At 37.1% G+C, this 24482-nt stretch overlaps 1 protein-coding gene across 1 annotated transcript in view; it reads left to right on the plus strand.

Moving 5' to 3' along the window:
- KIAA0825 (KIAA0825 ortholog) overlaps positions 1 to 24482 on the plus strand; it is a 71950-nt gene that overhangs the window by 2965 nt on the left and 44503 nt on the right. Inside the window, exon 2 of the mRNA XM_008051952.2 lies at positions 20241 to 20385. The gene's annotated coding sequence lies outside the window, so the exon portion shown is untranslated. The remainder of the gene's footprint in view (positions 1 to 20240; positions 20386 to 24482) is intronic.

Raw genomic sequence — 24482 nt, forward strand, 5'->3', positions numbered from 1 at the left:
ACAAACACATCTGATTCCAAAGGCCATAATCTTAACCACTTTGCTATACTGCCTCTAATTGGATATTAATCCTGACTCAGCTGCCAAATGTGTGCAAAGGGAAATGTATTTCTCTGGGGATCATGTTTCTTACCTATAACACATAGGTGCTGGTTGGATTAGGTGATCTATAAGGTTCCTTCAACTTCTAAAGCCCTCTGACTTTAGTTGACTCCCAAGTATTATCTGAATGTCGCAGTTCTAATATGCTAGGAAGCCTCCTTCAGTTTTCATGTTTCAGGTGGACTTTTACATATGTTTATGTTTTCCATATTGGTATATACACAATCATGTTTTTGTAATGAAGAGAACAGATCAGAGTTAAAAAAGAAATCACAATCATGCTTTTTTTAAATCATCTATGACACTTATAATATGTTACTAAACTTTTGTGAGCCTGTGTTTTCATATGTAAAATGGATGCATAGGACTGCTATCAGGGTTAAATAATTGACATACAAAGCCTCAAACACATTATCTGACACAAAATTGCCATTAAATAAATATTGATTTTTTTCTTCTTCAATCTTGTGAGGATAAAAGATTGGTGGATATATAAATGCTTTATAAATTAGACAAAGGTAAAGAATCTTTTCACTTACAATCTACTAAGAGAGATAGAGTTATATATGCAGATAGTTATTATAGAAAAGACAATTTAATGTATCATTGAATGCAAAGCATGATGAGAATGCAGAGAAAATGAATTTTTCTTTCAAGAGGGCAGATGAGGAAAGGCCTCATGAAAAAGATGATATTGAGTTTCTGCCTTATAGGATGGCAAGGATTTTGTTAGGTGAAGGAGAGGGAAGAGTATTCTATTAGAAGATGCAAAGGTGTCAGAGAATAGTGACTAGGTCACTTTGGATATACATGATGGGTAAAGGCTAATAATAAAGCTAAAGTAAAAAGGTAGGTTTGGAATGAGCTATAGATAAAGTGTGGGCAAGTTAAAGAAGTTAGGGTCTTCACAATAAGCAATGGTTTGTATATATAACTGGGATGGGGTGGAGGGTAGAATTGCCATTTGTTTTCTTTGTTATGGACAAATCCTCATTTGTTCCACAAATACTATACAAATAAGCCAAAAAAGAAAAGGAATGAAAATTGCCCATAATCTCACCACTCAGAAATAACCATTCATCATTTTTCTCTATATTATTACAGATTTATGTATTTTTTAATAAAATTATGTAATACTATGCATATTGTCTTGTGATCTGCTTTTTTCCCCAGGTGAAATGCCATGAATATTTCCATGTCAATAAATTTTCTTCTACAAAATAATTTTTAGAGCCTGCATACTACTCAATTTTATGAATATGTTATAACTTTTAGACTGACTTCTTACTATAAAATAATAGTACAAGTTTTTGTAGCAAAATATTTTGACATATTCATATATATTTCCTTTTACAAATTATAGAAGGAAAAATGGTGTCCCACAGGTCTTAAGCACATATAACACATATAATACTTCTGATGTGTATGGCCATATTAATGAGGTTTTTCTTTTTTTTTTAAACCAGGGTTAAACTTGATGCAAAATGCAGAAAATATGAAAGGGTTTATAATGATACATCAGCCTGCCTCTCACCCCTTTTTCCTCCGGAGTCACAGCTAGCCCATACAGCTCCTTGAATGCCTTAGAAAAGGGTATACTCTTCTGAGGATCCTTTTTTGGATATACACTGTTTGCATATCTGATACTACTTTTGTAAGGATTGGAAAAAGGCGTCCTTCCCTCTATGAGAATAGCCCTGAAGGACTATTCTGGCTGGGTCATCAAAGTATGGACTAGGTTTCAGCCCCTACTTACCTCTCTACTTTGAGCACTATTATGCAGGGCACAACTATTATGCACAACTCATGAGGTAGCCCAGCCAGTGTTTCATTCTCCGGAGGCACTACAACCAGTTTCTCATTAATCCTTTCAAGGATGAAGGGTTGGCTTTTCATCAGATCCAGATAAGCATCTTACATCCCATTCCCATCTGTGTGGGTGTAGGCATGTGTGTAGAGGGACATGTAAGTTTAGGTACTAAGAGAGTACAGGAGTGAAAAGATAAAAAGGTATATCAAGCAAGGTTGTAAGGAGCATGCAGCCAGATCCCCACTGCTACCCAATGCGTGCGTGTGCGCGCGCGCGCGCGCGCGCGCACACACACACACACACACACACACACACACACACACACACACACACACACATTTTTCCACTCTTCTTCCAGCTCCCCTAATATATGCAAGTGAGGTAGTCCATCTGAAATATTCACCTTTATCCTAGCTTCTCATCCTTTTAAGCACTTCAGTAGGCTGACAGAAGCCAGCCCATATGCACACTCCACTAGGTAGTGAGGTGAAACATCCAAATGAGTACCAGATCAGCATTCCATCGCTTCTGGGATCCAACAGGCATTCTGACCTTAACACATCGGTCACACATGAGATTCCAGGAATGATGCTTAAGTCGCCATTTGGCTATTTACTTTTTAGAAGCCAACACTAAATCTAAATACAGCCTTGGTTTAAATACAGAGGCCAAGGCCAAACTTTAGTGCATCCCATATAAAAAGTTTAAATACATAAGCTAGGTCAGGCATGGTGACTCATACCTCTAATCCCAGCACTTTGGGAGGCTAAAACGGGAGGATTGTTTGAGCCCAGAAGTTTGAAACCAGTCTAGGCAACATAACGAGATCTCATCTCTACAAAAAGTTAGTCGGGCATAGGGGTGCATGCCTTTAGTCCTAGCTACTCAGAAGTCTGAGGCAGAAGGATTACCTGAGCCCAGAAGGTCAGGGCTGCAGTGAGCCGTAATCAGACCACTGGACTCCAGCCTGGGTGACAGAGTGAGACTCTGACTCAAAAAATAAAAATAAAAAAAGACACTATTGCCATATTAATTAGGCAATGTACTATAATGTAAACAGTCGAATTCAGGGAGGATTTTGGGTATGAATTTATATAATTATGATCTTGAAGAAGTTACTTAGATTTTTTGAGCACAATTTCATCTTTAAATGGTAATGATATCAATGTTATGAACTTACTAGAATTAAATGTAATAATGTGTGAAAGTACACAGAGGCATCAGAAAAATTTTATTAAGTGTCTATCTAGTTTTTGATTGTTTTTAAAAAGTCATTGTTTTAAAATAAGGTCTGTGGCTCAAACTGTGAAGTCAAACAGACTTAGACTTGAATCCCAACTCTGTCACTAGTTGTATGATGTTGGAAAAATTACTTTCCTATGCTGAGTTTCCTTATTTGTAAAATGGAAGTAATAACGATGTCTTTTTTGGGCTTTTGAGAAGGTTAAGTGTTATAATGCATGCATAGAGTTTGTTTTTTGTTTTTTGTGGGTTTTTTTGAGTTGGAATCTCACTCTGTCGCCCAGACTGGAGTGCAGTGGTCGCTCCCGGCCACTGCAGCCTCGACCTGCTGGGCTCCGGCGATCCTTCCACCTCAGCCTTCCTACCGGAATTACAGACGCGTGCTACCACGCCCGGCTAATTTTTTTTTTTAATTGTAGAGATGAGATCTCGCCTGCCAGACGGGTCTCGAACCCTCAGGCTCAGGCAATCCACTTACCTCAGCCTCCCAAAGGCGCCGGATTACAGGCTGAGCCACCGAGCCCGGCATGCATAGAGTTTAATATGGTAGTGATATGCTCGCTTTGGCAGCACATATACTAAAATTGGAACAATACAGAGAAGATTAGCATGGCCCCTGCGCAAGGATGATATGCAAATTCGTGAAGCATTCCATATTTTTCAGTTTCACAAAGAGCCACCCTCGGTCTCAGTTGACCACTAGGATGTGGTCTAGCTCAAGACACTACCATAACTACCGGCTCAATAAAACCCAGGTTGGAAATGAAAAATAAAATTAAATTAAAAAAAAAATATATATATATATATATAGTAATGGGTGCTGTAATTACTTTGTTCAAATTTCCCTTGAAACAGATGCCAAGAGGGGGTTAGATGTACAAGAGGGTTATTGGGGAAACCTGTGAAGGATAAAGGAGAGGGAGTAGGAGTAAGAGGTACGTGCCTTAGAACCCAATGTGGGCTTGACTATCTATGAATGAGAAAGGGAAGCATGGAGAATAGAGTGAAAAGAATCTCAAACTGCTACGCTGTTCTAAGAAAGCCTTCAACTAGGCTGACGGGGAATCCTAATGCCAAAGTCATCTGTCAGAGGAATCCCATGTTGCTACAGGACTCTATATGATAGCTGTTAGTAAAAATGATCAACAGTTGTCACATGCTGAAACTTACAAGTGTGTTTGAATTTCAGCTCTTGAATTTTGCTGCCTGTTCCACTCCCTCCCACCCTCTAGAAAAGTATAATCCCTACTGTCAGACACTGACATTAACATTTGAGGCATATGTTCTTACACTAACTTCGTATATTTTATAAGAAGTTAAGGAATCAAAGATCTGTTCCCAGTAACAGTTGAAAAATGCAAACATTAGCTAAGCAACTGATTATTGACATTAAGTGGTTAAACACAAACTGCTATCTAAATTTCTGAATTCAGGTAGCCAATAAATATAACATCAGTCTCAAATAACTGGAGAGTGTTAATATCCTTGGTTTGAATATTAAAACTTGAATGTCCATTTGCTTCTCTACCAAAAATACCTCTGTGGCTGAAAAGATTTTTTAAAGTACAGTTTTATAGGATCCTCCCCGTCTTCCTGCCCTTTTTGGTGTCTTTAATAAGCAAAACTAGAGCTCCATCAGCTCAGTGCTTTTCAGATGGCCATCAGTTTGATGAGTGGTACCCTGTACTTTTGTTTCAGGTATGTATTCTTTCAGGATTGGGGATATAAAATGTATTAGTTATGGGGAAATATAGTTGAATTTGAAAGCAGCTGGGACTTAGATTAACTTCTTTATCATACATGAGGAAATGAAAACTGAAGAGGTGATTTCATTTGTTCAGATAACAGGAAACATGTGAATTGAACCAGAAGCTAGGTCTTAATCTAAATTTAGGTATCTTTCTTTTATATTATGCTTCTGGAAAAGACTTCTTGTTTGCTAGACTTAGGACATATAATTGCTTCAGTTGGTTAATATGATAGTGTTTTTCTTGGACTTTCATTATTTTATTTGCTATGATTTACTGAAAAGAGTTCTTCCCTGACTCTGGCCATTGGGTATCAGGAAGGTCGTAAAGCTGCAGTCCTTTCCGCCAGTCAGTAACCATGCCATGTCACCTGAGTTTACTGTCCATTTTCTCTCCAGGAAGCACAGGTAATACAAAAGTTTAAGTCCAGTTTTCCTAATTTAAACTGAGGAGTGATAGGTCATTTTGAGGAACATCATGCTAATGAGGTCTGAATGTTTAGTAATACCAGTCAATATTATTTTATGCTTTATTGTGTCACGACATTTCTTTGCCCATCTTCCTTGCTTTTTTCAGCTTTAACTCATCAAATATTTATCACTTTTAAAATTTATGTACAATCATATAATATATTCCTTTAAAATCTTTTTAGATATATAACTCTTTCCTTCTCTGGCGTATATTCATTCTTGCCTTCGGAAGTGCCTATGGGCAGTTTAGTTAAAAAATGATCCAGTCTGTCCTCTGCTATTCAGAATTTTCATTGAGAAAGGGTTTAGGAGTGGGGCTGGTTGTAAATGGAGCCCTTCTAGGTAGGTTCTGCTTCTCTTTTGCCTTTAGTTCCCTGGTATCCTTGAGGCTGCCTATGCTTATTCTTTGATTAACTTTACTTGGTCATTTCTAGGACTTTCTTATTTGTCTAACTCAGCAGTTCTCAAACTTGTATGTGTGTGCGCGCGCGCGTGTGTGTGTGTGTTGGGGTCTCACTCTGTCACCCAGGCTGGAGTGCAGTGGCACACTTACCTCCATACCAGCATCAACTTGCTAGGCCCTGGCGATCCTTCCACCTCAGTCTTCCAAGTAATGGGAACCACAGGCATGTGCCACCATACCCAGATAATGTTTTGATCTATTGTAGAGATGAGGTCTCGCTATGTTACTCAGGTTGGTCTCGAACCCCTGAGCTCAGGCAGTCCTCTCGACTCTGCCTCCCAAAGTGCCGGGATTACAGACTTGAGCCACTATGCGACTGCTTTGTTTTTATATAATGCTTGTCTTTTTTGTTCCTTTGTTCTTCCTTAAATGCTTTCTTTCATGTTAAATATGTTTAGTGTGTGCAAATTCTAATTTCCATGTTAACCTTTAAAAAAGTAATTTTCTTAGTGTTTACACTAGAGAATGCATTCTACATTTTAACTCACCACAACCAACTTCAGAACCAACTTTACCACAGCCAACTTAATTTTTATAAGATGTGCAAACCTTGCTCCAATATAGTTTCATTTCCTCCTCTTCTTTCTATTATTGTCATATATGTTAGATATCTACATGTTATAAACCAAACAATGCATTAATTATTGCTCTACACAACCTATATATTTTTAAAGAACTGAATGTGAAGAAATGATAAGCAATCTTTTTATAGAGCCTTTTATGTTAACCCACATATTTACCATTTTTGGAACTTATTGTTTTTTACTGTGTACTTAAATTATATTTGATGTCATTTTCTTTAGTTTTTTATTTTAATTTTTTATTTATTTTTAGAAATAGGGTCTCACTGTGTTACTCAGGATGGAGTGTGGTGGCTATTCACAGGTATGGTATTGTGTACTATAGTCAGAAATTTTGGGGCTCCAGTTATCCTTCTGCCTCATTCTCCTGAGTAACTGGGACTACAGGCATGTGCCACCATGCCAGGAGCTTTAGTATTTCTTTTCAGGCAAATCTGATAGCAACATATTTTCAATCTTTATTTTATCTTCAGTTTTAAAAGCAGTTGCTTTATTTTGCTTCAATTTAAATGGATAATTATTCTAGATATGGAGTAATTGGTGGCCAATTTTTTATTTTAGCACTTTGAATTTCTCATTCCACTGACTTCTGGCCTCCATTGTTTCTTCTGAGAGGTCAGCCATTAATAATATTGATTTTCACCTATATGTGATAAGTTGTTTTGCCCTTGCTGCTTTCAAAATTTTTTCCCTTTGTCATCTTTTAATCGTTGATTATGTTATATCTAGTAATGAGTATATTCATATTTATATTACTTGGGTTTTATTGAGATTCCTTCATGTGCCAATAGTATTTATCATCAAATTTGTATGTTTTGTCTCTTATTTCTTCAGTCATCTAAAATCTTTCTTTAGTCATTTACATCTTCTATCTATCCTTTCTGGTGAATTTTCTTTTTATTTATTATACTTTTCAACTCTGCAATTTACATTTGGTTCTTTTTAAAAATTGTTCTCTACTTATTGAGAATCTCTATTTTTGGTTCATTGTTGTTTTACTTTTCTTTATTCTTTAAATATGTTCACCTTTACATGTTTTTGTTTTTTAAATACATTTGTAATAGCTGCTTTGAAGTCTTTGTCTCTTTGAATCCAATTTCTTGGGAAATTCAGACAATTTTTTCCTTGCTCCCCCCGCCCATTTCTTTCCATGTCTCATATTGTCTTGTTAAAAACAGGACATTTAAATCCTGCATTGTAGCAATTTGGGACTCTGATTTTTTTTTTTTCCCCTGAAGGTTGTTGTTGCTTTCTTTATTTGCTTGGTTTTTTTTTTTTTTTGCTTACTAATTTGCCCTAATTAAATTGTTGAAGTCTATCTCCCTTTGATATGGTGCCATTTATGTTATCTGGTTTTTTTGTTGTTGTTTTTTTTTTTAGTAAGAGTCTCACTCTGTTCCCTAAGCTAGAGTGCAGTGGCATGCTCACAGCCACAGCAGCCTCAACTTGCTGGGCTCAGGCAATACTTTCACCTCAGCCTTCCAAGTAGCTTTAACTATAGGCACATGCCTCCATGCCCAGCTAATTTTTTTGTAGAGATAAGTTCTTGCCAAGTTGCCTAGGTTGGTCTTGAACTCCTGGACTCAGGTAATTCTCTTGCTTTTGCCTTCACCTCCCAAAGTGCTGGGATTACAGGCTTGAACACCATGCCCAGCCCGTATTTTTTTTAATTCCTGTTTTTGCCTTTACATTTGGATTTTTCGGACTTGCCCCAGTGTTTATATTGCTTAATGGTAAGCCTGCAGTTGGACAGTAGTTGTGCTTAAACACTTCAAGTCAGTAAGTTTTCGTCCTCTCTTGATGGGTCTCTATGTTAATAGAGCAATGCATTTAAAGTTCAGGTTGTATCCATATGTAAGCAAGCTTTTACTTTCTGACTTGCCCTTTTGTATCTCCTCTGTGCATGTAATAAATCATTCAGCCTCAGGATTGTCCAGGAATGTGTGACTAGCTTTGAGCTTCTCTGTTCTCCATTGAACATGCTTTCAGACTCAGTGAAGAATATGCTTGTTTCAGTTATCCTATGACCTTGGGCTAATAGAGCTGTTGGCTCTCTCTGCTTGCTCACTTCCAAAATTGTTACTTCCACTGACATCGCTGCTGGTCTTGTATATCACCCATCACTCCAGCTTGAGTGTGCCCTCTTTGACCACTACCAAGAAGTTTCTAGTCCTAATAATCGTCCCCAACTTTAAAGAAAGTGTGCAATGACTGAATTTTGGTTGGTGTTGGTTGATAACAGTAGTCCCAGGCCAGAATACAACGGGATCCTACTATTCTTACCTAAAATTGGTAATTTTTCAAATATAAAAAGTTCTCAAATTTTTATATTTATATGGCCAATTTCAGAACTGAAACGGTTGTATTTGTCTGTTTTACCTAGCTCTGTAGTTCTTTTCTGGGAAGAGTATTTGCTGATCATAGTCAGCCAAACCTGGAGTCATGTCTGGTCTTGTTTTATGTATGCAATTCTTCTGTTTCTCCAATTATCCCTTAAAAAGATTTAATAAAGTTATGTTAGGGGAAGCGGTGATATAAACCCTCAAAAATGAAGTGAGAGAGCCATCTTGACTCTTGTAGGATAATGGGAAGTTAACATTCTCTATTAATTGAATTGTTTACTTGTTTTCTTTGGGGTAAATTTTTGTTTTGTCTTCATCTCCAATGTGAAGAAATTTTTTTTCTTCAAATGTTGAATGGTCCATGGCTATGCATTCATATTAGAAAAGAAAAAATGAAAACCCTGCATAGAATCTATATTTTGATGGCACTGATTTTACTACTATAGTTTCTCTTAGAGTGAACAGATGGAGAACCATTAGTATGCTAAAAGCTAGTTAAAGGCCAGAATGAGACAGACTTTTCTTTGGGGCATCCATGCCAATGCTACCTTTCCTACTTTTTTTCATTTGAAACTATATCTCATTAGTTTATTCCACAAATATTTATTGAGCACTTACTATGTGCCAACCACTATTCTTCATGCTAGGCTTATATCAAGTGAATAGATGCTTCTAAAATAATAAATAGACCAAACTGAGAAAGAACCTGCCCTCAAGGAACTTACATTCTGGCAGAACAGAAACAATAAGCATAATATATAAGCAAATTATATAGTACAGCATGTAGTAGGAGATAATAAGTGATATTAAATAAAAAGTGGACTACAGTAATTGCCAGAGGTGGACAATGGGAATAGGGAGGACTCTGAGTATTAAATATGGAAGTCAACATAGGCATCACTGAGAATGTAATTTTTTGAGCAGACACTTGAAGAAGGTATGGAACTTAAAGAAGCAGATATTTTGGGGAAGAGCATTCCTGGCCAGAGAGAGTAGCAAGAACAAAGGTCATTAGATGGGAGTGAGCCTAAAGTGCTTGAGGAACAGCAAGGAGAGAGTGTCTGAATTAAAGGGAGTGTATGTCAGAAAAGGAGATGAAGACAGAAAGAAAATGAGGCAGGAAGAGCATGCAAGACCTTTTGGCCATTGTAAGGACTTTGTGTGTGTGTGTGTGTGTGTGTGTGTGTGTGTGTGTCTTGGAGTCTCACGGCACCGCAGCCTCGACCTGCTGGGCTCTGGCGATCCTTCTGCCTCAGCCTTCCAAGTCGCTGGAACTACAGGCATGCACTACCACGCCCAGCTGATTTTTGATTTATTGTAGAGATGAGTTCTCACCAAGTTGCCCAGGCGGGTCTCGCCGCAGGCTCAGGCAATCCGCTCACCTCAGCTTCCCAAAGGCACAGGATTACCCGCTGAGCCACCGAGCCCGTCCAGGACATTTTATTTTAATGAAATAAATATCTGTTGTGGGTCTTTGAGCACAGGAGTGATATGATGTGATACATCTTTTTGTTGGCTGCTGTGATGAGCATAGATTGTAGTTATGCAAGAATGGAGGCAATGAGGTCAGTACAGAATCTGTGGCAAAATCCTCGGGTGATGGATCAGAGTGATAGAAACCAAAGTGGTGACATGAAAAAATGTTCAGCCTCACTCATCACCAGAGAAATGCAGATCAAAACCACACTGAGATACCAACTAACTCTTGTGAGAATGACCATAATTAATAAATAAAAAAACATTAGATGTTGACAAGGATGTGGAGAAAAAGGAACACTTCTACGCTGTTGGTGGGAATGCAAACTAAATCAACCTCCATGGAAAACAGTGCAGCAATTCCCAAAATAACTAGAAATTAACCTGCCATATGATCCAGCAATCCCCATTCTGGGAATATACCTGGAGGAACTTAAAACACTCTACAAAAAAGATACCTCCCGCATGTTTATTGCAGCACTATTTACAATAGCAACCATACTGCCTATCAAAACTGGACTGAATTTAAAAAATGTGGCACATATACATGATTGAATATTATGCAGTCATGAAGAACAAAATTATGGACTTCGCAGCAACTTGGATGGATTTAGAGTCTATAATACTCAGTGATTTATCACAGAAACAAAGAGCTGAATACCGTATGTTCTGACGCATAAGTGGACCCTGAGCATTTAATATAATACTATAAGAAAGAGATTGGCAGGTGCCAGAAACTACCGGGGTAAGGAGGGGAAGTATACAGCATCAACAAGGGCATCTGATCTCAAACCAGCAAAGTGGGAACCAAGGGGAGGCCTAAACTTTACCTACGATGACCACTTGTATTTCTAATCCTGAATTGTGCCCTACATCTTTAAATTTTTTAAAAAAGAAAGTGGTGAGAAGTAATTTGATTCTGGAAATATTTTGATGGGAATCTTCCTGATGTAGTAGATGTGGGTGTAAAAGATTGAGAGCAGTCATTGTTGAAATGCACAAGTCAAAGGATGGAGTTGCCTTTAACTGAAGCATGGAAGGCTGTGGTGGGAGCAAGTTTCTTTTTAAATTTTTTTTATTTGAAATATGTGGAGTACAATTCAGGGTTAGGTATACAAATGTTCATTATTCAGGTAGCCTTGTTGATGAGTGTGCACGCCCCCTCCCCTGGCAGTTTCTCACTACTGCCAATCCTGCCCCCGCCCTCCCTTGGCAGTTTCCCACCACTGCCAATCTCTTATAGCATTACCATAGTTGTTCAAGGTCTGCTTATGAGTGAGAATATGTGATACACAGTTCTTTGTTTCAGCAGTAGATCACTCAGTATTATAGCCTCTCAGTCCATCCAAGTTTCTGTGAAGTTCATAATTTTGTCCTTTATGGCTGCATGATATTCCATTGCGTATATGTATCACATTTTTTAAAATCCAGGCCTCTTTTGAGGTTGGTTCCATGTTTTTGCTATTGTGAATAATGCTGCAATTAATATGCATGTGCAGGTATCTTTTTCATAGAGTGATTTGAGTTCCTCAGTGTGGTTTTAATTTGCATTTCTTTGATGACTAGTGGGGAGTCTGAGCGTTTTTGCATTTGTCTGTGGACTACTCGTATGTCTTCTTTTGGGAAGTGTCTATTCATATCTTTTACCCACTTTACAATGGGGCTGTTTGTTTTTTTCTTTTCAGCACATTTAAGTTCCTTGTAGATCCTAGATGATAGGCCTTTGTCAGATATACAGTTGGCAAATATTTTTTCCCAGTCTGTGGGCTGTCTCCATGCTTTCTCAGTGGTTTCTTTGACTTTGCAGAAGCTTGTCAGTTTGATGAGATCCCACTTGTCTATCTTATCTCTTATGGCATGGGCACTTGGGGTTTTGATCAGGAATTGGTTGCCAGTTCCAATTTCTATAAGGGTATCTCCTGCATTTTCCAAGGTTCATATAGTTTGAGGTTTTACGTTTAGGTCTTTGATCCATTTAGAGTTAATTTTTGTGTATGGGGTAGGTAGGGGTCTTGTTTTAATCTTCTGTATGTGGTCAGCCAGTTTTCCCACCACCATTAACTGAATAGGTTCTTCTCTCCCCAGTAGTTGATTGCAGAGGCTTTGTCGAAGATGAGTTGGTTGAGAAATTGATGTTTTGCTTCTGGAATCTCTATCATGTTCCATTGGTCTATATGCCTGTTCTTGTACCAACACCAGGCTGTATGATTATTGTAACTTTATAAAAAACTTAAAAGTCTGACAGTGTGATGCCTCCCACTTTGTTTTTTTGCTGAGGATTGTTTTGACTATTCATGGTCATTTATGTTTTCTTAAGAATTCCTGTATTGTTGTTTCCTGGTCAGAGAAGAATGCTGCTGATATTGTGTTAAATATGTCGATTGTCTTGGATAGGATGGACATCTTAACAATGTTGATTCTTTCGATCCATGAGCATGGAATATTTTTCCATTTGTTTGTGTCATCTTTGATTTCTTTGAGTAGTGTTTTGTAGTTTTTGTTGTAAAGGTCTTTGACTTCTCTGGTTAGGAAGATGCCAAGGTATTTCATTTTTTTGGTGGTTATTGTGAATGAGATTGTGCTTTTTATTTGCATTTCTGCTTGTTTATTGTTGTTGTATAGGAATGTGACTGACTGTTGCATATTATTTTATACCCAAAACTTTGCCAAAGTCCTTTATAGTGCAAGAAGGTTTTTGACAGATTCTGTTGGGTTTTTTAAGTATAGCATTGAGGGGTAACTTGACTTCCTCTTTTCCTATTTGGATACCCCTGATTTCCTTCAATTGTCTGATTGCTCTAGCTAGGACTTCCAAAACTATATTGAACAGGAGGGATGAGAGTGGGCATCCTTGTCTTATTCTGGTTTTCAGGGGAAATAGTTCCAATTTCTGTCTGTTTAGCAGGGTGTTGACTGTGAGTTTCTCGTTGGTGGCTCTTGCTATTTTGAGGTTTGTTCCATCTATGCCTAGATGGTCAAGGGTTTTTATCATGAAGGGTTGCTGGATTTTATCAAAAGCTTTTTCCACATCTAGTGATATAATCATGTGGTTTTTGTCTTTATATCTGTTGATGTATTTAATTATGTTTATCATCTTATGGATGTTGAACCAGCCCTGCTTCTCAGGTCATGGTATAGGATTTTTGAGATATGTTGTGGGGTCCAGTTTGCTAGAATCTTGTTGAGAATTTTAGCATCATGTTCATCAAGGATATTGGCCTTTAGTTCTCTTTGTTGAATCTTTACCTGATTTCATTAATGATGTGATGTTAGCTTCATAAAATGATTTGGGGAGAGTTCCATTTTTCTCGATTGCCTGGAATACTTTCAATAGGTATCAGTTCCTCCTTGTATGCTTTGTAGAATTCTGCTGGAAAGCCATCTGGTCCCGGACTTTTTTTTTTTTTTTTAATGGTTAGTTTTCTTATGACAAAGTCGATTTCCTGGGTTGTTATTAGTCTATTTAGGTTCTCGATTTCTTCTTGTTTCAACCTGGGGAGGTTGTGTAATGTCAGAAAGTCCTCCATTTCATTTAGGTTTTCAAGTTTGTTTCCATACAGGTGTACATAGTAATCTCTGATAATCTTTTGTATTTATTCAGGATCAGTTGTGACTTCATGTTATGCGTTTCTGATTGTGTCTATTTGGGCTTTTTCTCTCTTTTTCTTGGTCAATCTAGCTAGGGGTCCATCAATCTTGTTTATCCTTTCAAAAAACCACCTTTTTGGTTTCATTGATTTTTTTGTATTACATTTTTGTCTTCTATATCCTGAATTTGGGCTTTTATTTTGTTGATCTCTATTCTTCTGCTGAAGTTAGGGTTTTGGTGGTCTTGCTTGTCTAGCTTCCTTAGGTGATTTGTTAGGTTCTTAACTTGTGATCTTTCCATTTTCTTCCTGTGTGTTCATAGAGATATGAATTCCCCTCTTAGGACTGATTTCATGGCATCCCAAAGTCTTTGGCAAGATGTTTCTTCATTTTCATTTGTTTCCAGGTATCTTTTAATCTCTGTTTTGATTTCCGTGTTTACCCAGGAGTTGTCTAGCATCATGATGTTTAGTGTCCATGTCTTTGTGGGTTTGGGGGAAGCTTTGTTGGTGTTGATATTTATTTTTATTCCACTGAGGTCTGAGAAGGGACATAGCAGAATTTCAATCTTATGGAATTTGTTTATGCTTGATTTATGGCCATGGATGTGGTTGATCTTAGAGTACATTCTGTGTGGTGATGAGTAGAATTTATATTTCGTGGTTGTTGGATGGAGAGTAGGAAAATAAGTCTAGTTGGTCAAGCGTCATGTTGAGGTTCTGAATCTCCTTGTTGATTTTTTGTCTTGATGATCTGTCTATGGTTGTTAGTGGGGTGTTTAAGTCCCCAACTATGATAGTGTTAGAGTCAAAATGTCAATATCTTTTTTTTTTTGAGTTGGAGTCTTACTCCATCGTCCAGGCTGGAGTGCCATGGCACGCTCATGGCCACCCCAGTGTTGACCTGCTGGGTTCAGGTGATCCTTCCACCTTTGCCTTTCAAGTAGCCAGAACTACAGGCACACGCTACCATGCCCAGCTAATTTTTTATTTATTGTAGAGACAAGGTCTTGCCAAGTTGCCTGGGCAGGTCTTGAACTCAGAGGCTCAGGCAATCTACTCGCCTCAGCCTCCCAAAGTGCTGGGATTACAAACTGAGCCACTGAGCCCAGCCAGTATCTTTTTTTAGTTTACCTATAAGTTGCCTGATGAAAGTTTATCCCTGTCATGAGGTTCTTACAGAGTTTTTTGTTCTTGCTTTTGTTTGTTTGTTTATTTTTTTGTTGTCTTCCTTTTGATTTCTTGGGTTGATGTGTGTTTTCAATCTTTTTCCTGCATTCTTATGAAGGGTGTTGTTCTTTCTTTCCTTTGTTCTGTGTTTAATACTTAAGTGTTTCTTGTAGACCTGCTTTGGTGGCAGCGTAAACTCTTAGGGATTGAATGTCTGGGAAGGATTTTAATTCTTCATCACTGATGAAACTTAGCTTACCTGGGTAGGTTGAAATTGTTTATCTTTGAGAACTTTGAAGATTGAGCTCCAAGCTCTCCTAGCCTGAAGTATTTCTGTAGATAAGTCTGCTGCTATTCTTTTTTTTTTGAGTTGGAGCCTCTCTCTGTCGCCCAGACTGGAGTGCAGTGGCCGCTCCCAGCCACCGCAGCCTCGACCTGCTGGGCTCCGGCGATCCTTCTGCCTCAGCCTTCCCAGTAGCCGGAATTACAGGCATGCGCTATGACACCCAGCTGATTTTTTGATTTATTGTAAAGATGAGGTCTCGCTGCCCAGGCGGGTCTCAAACCCATGGGCTCAGGCAATCTGCTCACCTCAGCCTCTCAAAGGCGCGGGATTACAGGCTGCTGTTATTCTACTTGGTCTTCCCAGTAGGTAGTCTGATCTTTCTCTCTTGCTGCCTTTAGGATTTTTTCTTTTATACCTACTTTGTGTAGGCGAATTACTACGTGTCTAGGAGTTGGTTTTCTCATTTTTTATCTTGCAGAGGTTCTCTGAATCTCTTGAGTTTGAATGTCTTGTCACTGATGAGATGAGGGACATTTTCTTAGATAATTTCAAGGAATGTTTGTTCTAGGGTGGTCTCTGTCTCTTTATCTGCCTCAGGGATTCCAATTAATCTTAGGGTCAACCTCTTGAAATAATCACTCATCTCTTGAAGGTTTTGTTCTGTCTTTTAAAGCTTCTTTTCTATGTTATTAACAATTCGGGTTAGTTCCATATTTTGGTCCTCAAGCTCTCAGGTTCTTTGTTCTGCTTGTTAATTCTGCTTTCCATGCTTATCAGTTTGTTGTTTATTTCATTCACTGTATTCTTTATTGCTGTTATCTCAGTTATCAACTTCTTCATTCTTTCCTCTTATCTCTCCTCATTTCTATTTATTCTATTAATATCTTGATATTTGGGTTTGTGATTTGAGACCAGTCATTCTGGGTGCTCTTCATTGTTTGAGTGCCGTAGTCTTTATTCTCAATGGCTGACCTCCCAGGGGTCTCTGTGAGACTCATATTCTTGCTTTAGTTTTTCTTCCTCCTCTTTTTTTACCTCTCTTCTTTAATTCTGTTGTTCAGTGATGGGGGATAACTTTTATTTCTGTTTGTTCAATCTTCTATTTTTCCTTATGTAGATACTCTGACTGTTCAATTCTGAGGCTGAACTAGGGGTGGGGGCCTGTGCTTTTTGCAATTTGAGACTTAATTAAGGGTGGAGCTGTGATTCAGAAGCTATCTCCAGATCCCAGTATCCATTGACAGGTATATGGGCCTCCTGGAACCTGGCTTATAATCTATACATGTAGGGGGGGTGTCTGTTTTCCCCCTGAAAGTAAAATGAGATAAGAAAAGGGAAAAGAATGGAAAAAGGAAAGAGAATAACAAAAGGGGGGTAGAGCGAGGAGAATAAAAGGGAATACAGACAGGTATACCAACTGACATATAAACAGAGACAAATAAAGACAGAAAAAGAAAAAAGACAAAATCATACAGACAATCACACAAGCAAACAACCCCCCCATTGGTGTACACTCCCTCCAAAATACCCATACATAAACAGAAAAATCTAAACAAAAACAAAAACAAACCATTAAAATAACAGAAACAAAGCAAGTACAGAAACAGAAAGGAGAAGAAAAAGAAACTAAAACTAAAACAAACAAGAAAAAGAAAACTTGCTCTCTAGCTGTTTCTGTGACACTTGATTCCTTTCAGGTTTCCGCCTTAGGGAGTAGCTCTGGTCTCCAGCCCATCCCCTCCACTCTCAGCACAGGCTGGTAGGGTTGCTTTCAAGGTGGGTCAGATGCCCCCACAGACTACTGTGTGAGGAGGATGGATCAGATCTGGACTCACACTACTTGCTGCTGCCACTGCCGCCAAGTCTACCACTCAGACCTGAGTGTCTGTGCCTGTTCCTGCGTGGGGGTTGGACATCTTTCTCTCCAAGTTTGATGAGAAGATAGGCTCTGGGTCCCAAAATGGGTGGAGCTGGGTGTGGCATTGCAAGTCTTTTCCCAGTCCCAGGACTGAGAAGATGGCACCCATCAGAGTCTCATCACCAGCATTGGAGCTTTATTCAGGTTTTCCAAGACCTGTCTTCCTCCTGCTTGTGCCGGATCTGCTATTGCAGGTGATGGTGTGGGCCAGGTACCAAGTGGCAAGGGGTTGCTGTTCTCTGTTGCCTCCTCTCAAGAGAGCCCTGAGAATAGCAGACGATCCTGTGTGCCCAGGTCTCCAATCTCAGGGTGGTGGTGGGTTGCAGTCACCTCCAGAGGAGAGCCCTGGGTGCATGAGCCTAAGTCTCTGCTCAGACAGACTTTCACTCACCAACCAGCACACACCCACTCACACAGAGAGTCTTTATGGACACTCACTTTTGCGGAGACTCCACAGTCTGACCTGTTTCATCGCCATCTTTCTCGGAAGCCCTTTCCTTCTTTTCTAAACAGTTAATTAATGTCTTCAAATATACCATTTCTCCCATTTATTTATTTATTTTTCCCCGCAAATATTTAACTACAGGAAAGAAGTAAAAGCAAAATAATTGGTTGCACAAAATGACAGGAAGGGGAGATTCAATGTTTCTTGAAGAAACCTTCAATTGATTGTATTTTTTTTAGCCTCCCGTCTTACTCCATACTTTTGCCAGGAATATTAACTCATTCCTTTAATTGCGGCTTTCTCCACACACATTCTAGAGTTTGTTTTTTCTACTCTGTTTTTTCTGTGAATGCTCCTTTAACTCTCTTAACCTCTTCACTTTTGTGAATTTATATCCCCCTTCCCCCACACATACCTTATTATCTTTTTAAGTGGATATCTAAAGGAACAGAAGGAAAATATACGAGGTTTGAGCTTCCTAACCAAAAAATTTGTGCACGTGTTTAAACATTTGCAATATAGTGTCTATTTGCTCTTGAGTTCTGTTTCACTTTTTTAAGCATTTTCTACATTGCTATCCTCTTTCATAATTGTTGTTTGTAGTAGATTGTTGATATATTTTGAAAGAAACAGTCATTTTTATGATTATTATCATGGTTATTATTACTTTAGTTACTACCTCTTTCTTTATCTTTTCCTTCAGCCCACCATCATATAACATTCACCTTTCCTCAGATAACCAATGTTAACAACATTGACAATGGGAATCAGTGAGTCAAATTTTTACCTTTGGTCAAACTAATTGCCTGAAAACTATCAAGAAGGGCAGTTTGCCCTAGAGCAGGCTGACATTGTCATCAAGAAAGCAGTTACAGTTATTTATAGGTTTTCCAAGAAACCTTATGATTTCAGCTATGGAGTAGGTGATGTGCTGTGTGCATCTCAGTAATGGCTTCCTAACATTTGCATGTCCACCTTAGTTCTTAGATGGAACAGAACTGTTTTCTTCATTGTAACTCCTCTGTTTCCTTTTTTAAAAAATATATTTTATTTTGAATATGTGGGGTACAAGTCAGGATTAGGTACATATGTGGTCTATGTACAGGTAAAGTTTGGGCTTCCCATTGGTCCCCGCTTCTCCTGGTTTAGGATCAGGCACCCTTGGTGATGTTATGTGCTGCCTCTGTTTCCTTTTTTGTTCAGACTCACTTCCAGAGTGGTCATGTTGACCATGAGAGTTTAAGTCTGTTGAAATTCAACTGTAATTCAGCTTGTGATAATGGGTGTTAGTAATATTTAAGGACTTGCATGTCAGATACTAGAGAAAGGCAAGAAAGATGAGGAGAATTAATCAATATTATAAGAATATTCATTTTATAGACAATCTAGGTCTCGCTAAGAGATGGTTTTGGCTAATTGTAGATAACAAAATAGACTTTTCTATTAGTTAGCACATTTATTGTTTGACTTTTTTTTCTTGTAGTAAGGCAAGATAAAGAAATAAAAATTGTAGACTTTGGAAATAAAGAGTAAAACTCATTATTTTTGCATGATATAAAACTACAGGAAAAAAGTAAGTTTAACAAATACCATGAATAGATGCATCAATATGCAAGAATTATATACATGTATACACATATAAACAAAAAATAGAAAAGGTTTTGCAAAGGCATATTATTTATAGTAGCATTTAAAATATGAAGTGCCTAGGAATAAATCTTACATAACAAGAGATATGCAAATCTCCGTTGGAGAAAATAATAAAGCATTATTTTGTGACATTAAAACCTCAATAAGTGAAATGCTACACAATACACATGACTTGGAAAATTCAGTGCTATACCATTCCCAATTTGATCATGGCAACCTAAATCAAATTCCTGATTGTCTTTGTTTTGGTGGGGTTGGGAGAACTCTTGACAAGAGATTCTAAAGTTATGTGAAAAAATAATAGGTCAATAGCTAAGAATAACAACAGTGTGCTTTCATGCAGAGAAAGATAAATACATTGGTGGAAACTTATTGAATATGCAGTTGGATACACAGTATTGGTGTTATTACCAGAGAGCTGTTAGAAATACAGAATCTGATCCCAACTCCAAATCAGCTTAATCTGAATTCATTTCTAACAAGATCCCCAGGAATCTATTTTAAACGAGATCACCCAGAAGAGTTGGGAAAAGATAGTTTTAATAAACAATCTGGGACAACTAGTAACTAAGCAGGAAAAAAGTAATCAGATTAAATAGCATTTCTTGTTTAATATGGTGCAACCATGCATTACTCTGTTTGAGCTATATTTTTTTTTAGGAGCATTCAATTTTTAGTGAAAATGAAAGGAATATTTAAAATATGCATTTTCCTAGGTTCCCTATTATCCATGGGCCTACAATCTATGGACCATCCTGATAATAAGTTTTGTTTGGGTACCCCATCTTCAGGATGTTTTTATGTGTTTCCATTAACTCTTCTTCATGACTCAAGTTCCTATGTCATAATGTAATGCTAGTACTGTCACTACCAATGTAGACAACTAGTGTTGTGAATGTGCCCTCCCTCCCATTGTGGTAGTGATAAAGCTTTGTTCAATTATTTTATAGGTACATTTTATGTTTTGGAAAAAATCTCTGCTGAAGATATGAAAAAAGAACAGTTCTTCTACTGACCAATTGTGAAGAAATAATTTTCTACCTCTTTAGGATTAGAAGACCAGCTCATTCTTAGTGTCTTTTGAAATAAAATTAGGTAAGAAATGTTTATCTTCATATTTTGAATAATTTGTATTCTGCCTCCTGAGTTTCCTTGAAGACTTCTATAATTCTGTTCCTTTGGCCTTGAAGAGAATACAGTTAGCATTTTCCTTTAGGAAGTTAGTATGCCAGCCAGCTGTCAGCTTTGTGATGTACCTGATCTCCAATGTTCTGGGAAGCACAATTCAATTTTTAACCAAGTCTTCTGGGCTACCAGCATTCCTCTCTATGTTCTTTTCTTTGAAATTCCCAATTCTATGCACACAGTATACTTTTATTTTTAAATTCTTTAAGTGAGATGAAACCACCCCTAACTGACTTAGCTTGTCTTTAGTTAAAAATCAATGAATTGAATGAAATAATCCTTAAGTATTTCTGTTACCCCTTCTCATTTTTAGAAAATAAAATACCACTGCTTGTTTAATTTGTGACTTGTCTAAACACGTTGAAAGCACTGACTATAAGGCATAACAGTCAGACTCTGAAAGGGAACTGTGACAAGTTCAGTCAAAAGGGAAAAGAGGAATAATTTATAAAAGGCGCTGCAGATAATGCTGCCAGCCCGTTATTTTAAAATGCATCCATCTTACCTTTTAATGAATTAGATTTGTCAACAGCAAATGTTTTATGCACTACTTCTAATAAAAGTGGCATGCTAGGAATGCAGTGCTTTGAGGTTGACTTCTTCAAAGCTTTAGAGTATCTTCAATTCAAAGATATTTTTTAAATAATAGATATTAAAAGTATATTTAAATAATATTAAGGTTGTGACACAAACACCAAATGACAAAATTCAAGAGTTTCAAAGCAGAGGCTGACATGCCATCACTATTTCACTTAATAACTGTTTTTTAAATTAGGAGTGTAACAGACTGATTTGGGGATTGTGTGTCAGCTTAACTTTAAATTCTCTTGTTGTTTTGGTTGGTGTCACAACCTTAATGTCAACTTTTCAAATAGATTTCTACATTTCCTTTGGTTCAGCGTCATTAAAAAATGCATATGATAAATCTAAGAGGCATAAATAGGTCACATGGATGTAGAATTCCTTGCTTCTCTAGAGGTGAGAGACAGCTAATACCTGCCTTGTAAGTGGAAAAAGTTAGCTTAAGCGGTTCTAGTAAATTTTAGTTTTTAGGTATTTGATTCCAAAAAATATAAACTCAATTAACAAGACATGATGTTGGTATAATTCTGTTCATACTCTATTCTTCTTGTACCTTTAATCCTAACTATTTGATCTTGTTGGTATTAACACTGCTATAGATATTGAGTCACCAGTCCCACCTGTGACATCCTGTTTTTTTCACTGAAAGCTCAAGTTTTATTTCATTTTAAGAATCCTTATTTGATGTAGTTGAGTACAGGTGAACTCTGCCTTACAAACTTCTAACTGGCAGTCCTTTTTAAAAAGCATTTTTTTGCAGTTTTTTTTTTTGTGTAAAATCTTATCTTTTTAAAAGTAACACTTGTCATAGACAGTGAAATATAAAGTAAAATTTTATGTGTTGTGCATTAAAAAAAAAAATTCTAGTACCACACCAGACATTAAAGGAGCAGCCAGGAGCATACCTACCCCAATCTGCAGAGATAGAGAAAGGAGAGAGAGGATAAAATAGTCTACTCACTCAAATCCCTTCCTTCTCCTTGATTCTTTTCTGTCGTCATCTTACAGGTAAGGCCTGCCTTGCCTATGTTGAATCTAGTTTTAATTTAGGAAAACAAATATAATAGAATTTCTCCCACAATTGTTTTTTTATCACCTGTGTTAGAAAAATAAAAGGTACAAATATAGGCAAATTATTTATTGACCTTTTCTTGCTGACTTTTGAAGATACCCACCAACCAAAAACACTTTATAGCTCACATTTCTTTGACTGACCCGCCAGGGTTTATCCTCTCTGGCTTTTATCAAAGACTGGGTGAACATCAATCTTTCTTTTTTTAATGTTCTCCATTTCTACTATGTCTTTATTTTTCAATTAGTGTAGAAATTAATTTCTTACAGTTTTCATGTGACAAGGTGCTATGAAATTTTATCTTTATTTCTGGCCCTAACTTTACTTTTCTTACCCATTGGTTTCACCTGTATAGCATCATTATTAAATCACCACAATTCTGATAAATAATTTTCTTTCTAAGCCCCAGCTCAGCAGCAAGAAATAATTATGCTGCATTGTGTAGGGGTTTGAAAATGTGAAAATGTCTTTGAAGGACTTGGTTAACTCCTCTAAACTCATTTAAATTATAGCAGTGCTCTTTCTTGAACAGACATTTTAAATCATTGTTATTATTGATACTAATATTAGTTCTGATATCTATTTAATAGAGATGAAAATTTTTAAAGAAGAATGACTTTTTCTAAATTCAGAGGAAGCTATTCAAATAAATAAATTGGAACTCTGTATATCTACAATATAAAAAAGTTTCTGGCATAGAAACAAAATATGTTCTTTAAATATCATAGACCAAGCCAACTTTATGCAAATTCATTTAGAGCAGTTTCAGATTTATGTATTTAATAAAGATAGGTAGTGGATCTAACTTATGTATTTAATGTCTTTCATTGTATAGTGATGTTCTAGTGACTGTCTGGAAAAGAATGATGACATTTACTTTTTCTGCTAGATCAGTCAGCTCTATAAATGGCTTTCTAATGGGAACAATATATGCTTTTAATATTTTTCAATAATACTAAAAGATAGCATTTGCTGAGTTTTTTCTATATGCCAGAGACTGTTCTAAGTACCATTTGTGGATTATCTCATGTAATCCTGATAACAACCCTTTAATGATCTCACTATTTTACAGATGTGGTAGAGGTGTATGAGTAGAACCTTATACAACTAGTAAGTAATGCATCTGAAATTCAGACACATAGAGTGTGACTCCACAGCTTGAACTCTAAACCCTTGTTATTCCAAAGTGTAATCCACAGGCCAGCAGTATCACCATCACCTGGGAACTTGTTAGAAATGCAGAATCTCAGACCTACTGAAAATCTGCGTTTTTAACCATGTTCTCAGGTGATTGGTACATTAAAATTTGAGGAGCACAGCTCCAAACCACTATGCTATCCTATCTTTATGTACAGGTTAAATATCTTTTAAAATAAACTTTTATTTTTCTGTTTGGTACTGAATTCCCATCTTTATGCTTATTTGGGAATTTCTGTCATATTTCAAGTGTGTTATAATGAGATCTAATAACTAAACATAGGCAGGGATGCAAGCTAGTCCTAATTTATCTTGAACTCAATTGCATAAAGAGTAAAAGAAAAAGTCCAAAACATAAACAGCAAGTATTTCTCTATACAGAGTCAGCTGACGGCTTTAACATGTAAGACTTTCTTAAAATCACAGTGTAGCACACTGTGCTTGAGTGTAGACCCTGAGGCCAGACTGCCTGGGTTTGAATCTCATTTTCTATTTCTAGCTGTTGGATCTTGGGAAAATTACATAATTTGCACCTTGGTTTCCTCATCTGAGAAATGAAGTCTAAAGCCATACTCTACAGAATTGTTGTAGGATTAAATGAGTTAATGCATGTAAAGGATTTAGAACAAGACCTCAACTACTGTTTTTCTTAGCTAGGATTCCCATCTTTGAATAAAATAAATTCACATCTCCTACTACTTGGTTATCTATTGGTAATAAGTTGACAAATACTTTTGGTTAGGAGAGCTCACATCACATATAGGTGTATCTTTACTGTTAGAGTCCAAATCACAAACTTCAGCTTTTGTGTTTTCTGAAAACTCTTCCTGTAGCACTTTTTCTGCTTGTGAGTTCTGCTAAATGCCACTTGATTATGATACTTAACTTAGTTAAATTCACTGCAATTAAATCAAAATCAAAATGAAATGTACAAGCAATATATCATAATTTTAACTATGTTTCTAAACCAAATAAAAGTAATGAAGATATGAGTCCATTTAGCCTACTTCTTACATAATTAATACAGAAAAATTAGATAGATGAAGAATATTTATTTAAAGACTGAATACTCCAGAATCTGGTTTGTTTCTTTCTGTGTAAACAAAATTCTGAAATAATCATGATAGTCTTTAGGAGAATAATGGCTTGGTGTATA

This window comes from Carlito syrichta, unplaced genomic scaffold, assembly GCF_000164805.1.
Source record: "Carlito syrichta isolate Samal-C Ts95f unplaced genomic scaffold, Tarsius_syrichta-2.0.1 Scaffold247153, whole genome shotgun sequence".
In the NCBI taxonomy this organism is placed as follows: domain Eukaryota; kingdom Metazoa; phylum Chordata; class Mammalia; order Primates; family Tarsiidae; genus Carlito; species Carlito syrichta.